Source organism: Myotis davidii, unplaced genomic scaffold, assembly GCF_000327345.1.
Source record: "Myotis davidii unplaced genomic scaffold, ASM32734v1 scaffold142, whole genome shotgun sequence".
Classification (NCBI taxonomy): Eukaryota; Metazoa; Chordata; class Mammalia; order Chiroptera; family Vespertilionidae; genus Myotis; species Myotis davidii.
The window spans coordinates 703,341-709,415 of NW_006294400.1; positions in this window are offsets into that span (position 1 = coordinate 703,341).

The following is a 6,075-nucleotide window of genomic DNA, read 5'->3' on the forward strand; positions in this document are numbered from 1 at the left end:
ACAGAGAGGAAGGGAGAGAGATAGAGAGTTAGAAACATCGATGAGAGAGAAACATCAATCAGCCGCCTCCTGCACATCTCCCACTGGAGATGTGCCCGCAACCCAGGTACATGCCCTTGACCGGAATCGAACCCGGGACCCTCCAGTCCGCAGGCCGATGCTCTATCCACTGAGCCAGACCGGTTTTGGCAAGAAAGGGTACTTTTGTTTCTGTTTAAACTTTACCTTTTTGGTAAGATCACTCAGAAGGAAAGCTTGGCGTTTGGGGGCAGCCGTTTCTTGCCGTGTGATGCCAACATGGACTTCACCACCACCGGCCCTGGCATGTGCTCAGCAGAGGGCTTTCTCATGGGGTTTACTCTGTCTTTTACATACAAGTAGCACGTGACCAGTTTCCAATGCTCTTGGCATTTTATGAAAAGAACCACCACTAAGCCCTAGCCGGTTTGGCTCAGTGGATAGAGCGTCGGCCTGCGGACTCAAGGGTCCCGGGGTCGATTCCGGCCAAGGGCATGTACCTTGGTTGCGGGCACGTCCCCAGTGGGGAGTGTGCAGGAGGTGGCTGGTCGATGTTTCTCTCTCATCGATGTTTCTAACTCTGTCCCTCTCCCTTCCTCTCTGTGGAAAATCAATAAAACATATATTTAAAAAAAAAAAAAAACCACCACTAAAAAAGAAAAACTGCATACAATTGGGTTATTCTCTTTTGTTTTGCTTTACAAATGCTTAAGAACGGCTTTTGAAGACTGTTCCTACCTCATTAGCTAGTCGAGATCCGGTGATGACCAACCTATTCTCCAGAATATTTTTGGAAAAAAGATTATGAAAATAAAAAGCATATACATCTTGGCTTTGGCTATTGAGGGGAAAAGAAAAATAATTGAGAATTGTGTTCCTGATGACATGGGTATGTTCGAAGAGTACTGTGAAAGTCTGAAATAGTAAAAAAGTGCTGGCTAATATTTAGGAATTTTTCTTGATAGTCTGATACTCACTTTTTATGGAAATCCAGTGAAACACTCAAAAGTTTTTTTTTGTGTGTGTGTGTGTGTGTTTAAAAATATATTTTATTGATTTTTTACAGAGAGGAAGGGAAAGGGATAGTCAGAAACATCGATGAGAGAGAAACATCGATCAGCTGCCTCCTGCACACCTCCTACTGGGGATGTGCCCGCAACCAAGGTACATGCCCTTGGCCGGAATTGAACCTGGGACCCTTCAGTCCGCAGGCCAACACTCTATCCTCTGAGCCACACCGGTCAGGGCTGTGTGTGTTTGTGTTTGTTTGTTTTTCAGTAGTGGTTTTCCAGATAAATTCTAGGAGTAAAATCTTTACATAGTCACAAACATGTACTTCTGTAACTGTGGAATACCTGTATGCTTTGTTGGGTACATCTTCCATGGAGATGCCAATGGATATACTACTACATCTGTGAATATTTTTTTTATTTGGCTATCTGTGAATATTTTATTTATTTATTTTTTAACATATATTTTATTGATTTTTTACAGAGAGGAAGGGAGAGAGAGAGAGAGTTAGAAACATCGATGAGAGAGAAACATCGACCAGCTGCCTCCTGCACATCTCCTACTGGGGATGTGCCCGCAACCCAGGTACATGCCCTTGACCGGAATCGAACCTGGGACCTTTCGGTCCGCAGGCTGACGCTCTATCCACTGAGCCAAACCGGTTTCGGCCATCTGTGAATATTTTAAATGTTGAAATAAAAAATAAGAAACGTGGGGGAAAAAAAGAGGTATCTAGGCAAAGTTGGGCAGACAAGAGGACACCTGAGGGCGGGCCCCGGTGCCACCACTAATTGTGACCCAAGTCCCAGGACCACCAGCCTCTTCTGGGAGGGAGGGTGGAGGCCTGGGGGACGTGCACGCCAGACTGGCCCTGGCTGGCTTCGCATCCCAAGGTGGAAGGTGGGACAGGTCTCTCCAGGGAATTGTCTGGGTCCCTCCCAGCTTGAGACTCCAGCTCCTGGGGGGGTTATGGAAGGGAGTGTGTAGATGTGTCTGCAGCTAACAGGAAGGTAAAAGATAAGGGGGAATCTTAGAAGGAGGAAGAGGTAGCCCACTGGCTGGTATGCCTCAGTGGTTGAGCATAGAACTATGAACCAGGAGGTCATGGTTAGATTCCTGGTCAGGGTACATGCCTGGGTTGCGGGCTTGATCCCCAGTGGGGGGGGTGTGCAGGAGGCAGCTGATCCATTACTCTCATCATAGATGTTTCTATCTTTCTCCCACCTCTCCCTCTCTTAAATATATATATATATAAATTTTTTTTTTAAGAGGCTGGAGAGTGGGTGCCTGGGTCTTCAGAATGAGGGAGAGCCCGGTTCCGGTTCCCCACCTCCAGGCCCAAGGAGCTTGGTGCCTTAAGCTAGGCTGGCACAGTGGAGGCCAGGGGTGGGAACAGCATGCCCACCCACCTTTCTACCAGCCCTGCTCAGCCGCACACAGGGCCGTTCTGGCTGCAGCTTCTGAAAAACCGGCCACTGGCCTTCCCTGAAGTGATGCTTTCTGAATGGCGAAGGGACAGAGTGTCTCGGGGATGAGTGCAGGGACACAGCTCGGCCCTCAGGAGCCCTGGCCCAGAGTCAAATCTTGTTTCCTGGGCCACTGCACTGGGAGCAGCTGCGTGGTCCCAGGCTCCCTAGGAGGGCGGGGGAGGGTAAGCCCCTCCGAGCTCCTGGGGCTGGAGGGACAAGAGGTTCGCAGGGTTAGGCTGGGAGGGGAGGGGAGGTGGCCAAACCCTATGGGAGATATAGCTGGGACTCCGCTCATTGGCTAGCCTGGCCTCTTCGATGCAGCCACCGGCGGATAGAGACATGTGCCAGGAGTGCAGGGAGGCCACCGTGAGGGACTAGGAGCTCCCCTGGGATCCTAGGAGCAGCCTGGGCTCCATGCCCGCCTGGCCTTACTTTCCCATCTGTAATTTGGGGATAACAGAAGTCTCTCTCTTATAAGGAGGACGACGCATACTTTACCGCTAACAGAGCTTGGCACGGGCCTGGTACTCAGTAAATGCCTACAAATGCCTACTAACTATTCCCCAAAGGCTAGCGGGGCCGTTCTGGGTAGAATGTGGGGCATTTTTATTTTATTTTTTGAATTTCCCCCAAATTTTCCAAACTGCTATTGCAATCAGAGAAAAGGCAACCACTGGGTTTTAAATGGAGAATCCTGGTGGGCAGGGGGATGGGGGAGGGGGGAGAGGGAGGAACTGGGTCTCCCAAATTTGTTCATTTATTCTGCTCAGTTTTTTTAATTTAAAAAAATTTTTTAAATCTATTTTTATTGATTTCAGAGAGGAAGGAAGAGGGAGAGAGAGACAGAAACATCAATGATGAGAGAGAATCACCGATTGGCTGCCTCCTGCCCACCCTCCAACTGGGATCGAGCCTGCAATTCAGGCCGGTGCCCTTGACCGGAATTAAACCTGGGACCCTTCAATCCACAGGCTGACACTCTATCCACCGAGCCAAACCAGCTAGGGCCCGCTCAGGTTTTGAGCAGTGGGTGGGTGGTGTTTGTTTTCTCCAAAAGCTAACCAGCTCCAGATCAAACACTCCTGCTCTGGACACTGGGCAGCCCCAATGCTTGCGGGGGAGGGGGGGGGCAGGCATGGGAGGGTAGGGAGTGGCCAGACCAGAGAGAGGGGAAGACCTCCACTCACAGTGGAGTAGAGACTCAGGTGGGACCCTAGAGGGACCCAGGCCCAGCTGCTCAGCCTAACAGTCAGACAGCCCATGTCGGGGGCAGAAAGAAGCGTCCTGGCTCAGTCCTGAGGTTGCTTAGGGGGAGGGGGGGGCAGATTATAGCCCATGAAGCAAGGACAGACTCTGGCCTGTGCTGGGGGAGGCGCCCAAGGCCTCATCACTAAGGCCAAGGTCAGACACAATGCCCTTCTTCTTCTTCTTCACCAAAAGACCCCTGCCCCAGGGCCCCATGTCCGCCCAGCACAAGCCTCACTGGTCCAGAGGAAAAGGTCCTTTACTGGGTTCCAGCGGCAAGGCCCTCTGTGAAGACCCCCCGCACCCCCACCTCATCATTCTCATGAGACAGCCTCAGAACAATCCTGCAACCCCACCCTTTTACAGACGAGGAAACTGAGGCCTCACATCAGAATAGCAGAGCTAAGATCTGAGGGCAGCCCCAAGCCTCTGCCCTTGACCCCAGCACCTTCACCAGGCCCCTGAGGTCACTGAGGGCCCAGGGTCACTTCAGCCCCCCTCTGCCGAGCCCTGGGGACTGGCTGTTGGAATGACAAGAACCTACGAGAGCACAGAGAGGAAGTTCCCATTTACAGATGGGGATGAGGAGGCCACGGGAAGGAAAGCATCTACCCAGCTTCCTGCAGGGATGACGGCCCTGGGACACGGGCCTGAGACGACTGGCTCCCATTCGGTGCCCTCCCCGCCGCCTCCCCAGCAAAGCTCATGAGGGCCCCAACCACAGGCAACCGGCCGACAGGGCGCCTGCTGGCTGTGGAACCCCTGGCCGGGCCCACGCCCACCCTCAGCAGGTGCTCTGTCCGGCTCACGTCCACGGGCAGGAGAAGAGCAGTTACCTATCTTGTAGGGGCCCAATAAATGGTCACTCCGCGCTGGGGGGGGGGTCTCCCACAACACGGAGCCCTCCGGAGACTGCTTTCTGTTACAGATTTATTTGATATTTGAACGAGTCTACAAGTTCAGACCCACATGTAACGGATTGCTTCGTGGTTGTCGGAGGCTAGTGTGCGTTACTCTGGGGGTAACATTCAATGACGCGACGCAGAACACACAAACGGATGGGGATGTGATCGTTCAGACAAGAGACGCTGAAACGTGCCTTCGTGTCCAAGTGATTGCTCTAAGGCGGGGACCCCGCTGACTGATCCAAAGTGAGGTGGCTTCTCACCACCAGGCGCCTGGGACAGAAACTGGAACCCAAACCTGGGGAGCCTGCTCTTCCAGGGGCGACCCCCCCCACCCGCAGCCCCGCCTCCTCCCACAGTCTGTGCTGACGGAAGCAGCTGAGGTGAGTGGTGGCACTGGGCACACTCATGACACATGAGGTGGGAACGCAGAGTCCGGGCGAGGTAGCTCCTCTTGGCTCCTTAACACTGTGACGAGGGACAGGGAGGATGGAGCACCGTCGTCCGGGATTAGCCAACCCGAGTCTCCTCCCATCTTGGCAGCTCCAGAACATCCCCTCTGGCCAACGGCCACAGAAGTGAGCGCCTGCCAAGACACATGGGGGAGAAGGAAAACAAGACACCAAAAACAAAACAGAGAAGCCCCCCCGCCCGCCCCCAGGGGAGGAGAGGAACAAAGAGAACTCTGGACCAAGGTCAGCAGATTCGGAAGACACCCGGGGGAAGGAAACACTCAGTCCTGCCGCGGAAGCTGCGCCCACCCTGAGACTCCAACTCACTGGCCTTTAGTGTCTTTTTTTTTTAAAGTTTTTTCTTTTTAATACCCAAACCTTCAATTTTCAAAGCTTAAAAAATGCTTTACTTAAAAAAAAATCCAAAGCGGGCGAGGCAAGCCCCAGGCCTGGCCTGCCCACCTGGTGGCCTGCTCTCCACGGGCTGGGCCGCCAGAGCCCAGCCTGGCACCACGGGGTGACCGTCCCCAGCTGGCTCGCCCTGGCCACTCTGCTCAAGTCTGGGTGGGCACTAAATGCTGGCGGCGGCGCCACAAAGGGAAAGCAAAACAGCCCACTCTTCCTCCACACCCCCGTGAGCTGTTTTCTTGGGAATGTGTAAGTTATCGGGAGGAGGGAGCGGGAGGCGGAGAAAAATAAATACCAAGAGCTAAGTCGATGCCCCGGCCTCTGGCATGGGCTCAGCCTCTGGGGCAGAGATGGCCTCCAGGGCGGAGGCCTGATTGTCCGAACACTGAGCTCTGAGACAGATGACAGGCGTCTATTTCCCCAGCAGGCGCCTGCGGGGCACGAGTCTCAGAGGGAGTAAAGGGGCCAGCCCCTCGGGTACTGCCCGGTCACCCTGGCCCAGCTCACGGCCAACCCCAGGCTCCTGCCTGGCCGAGAGGCTGGGCGGTTGTCCCAGGGTTTCTGGGC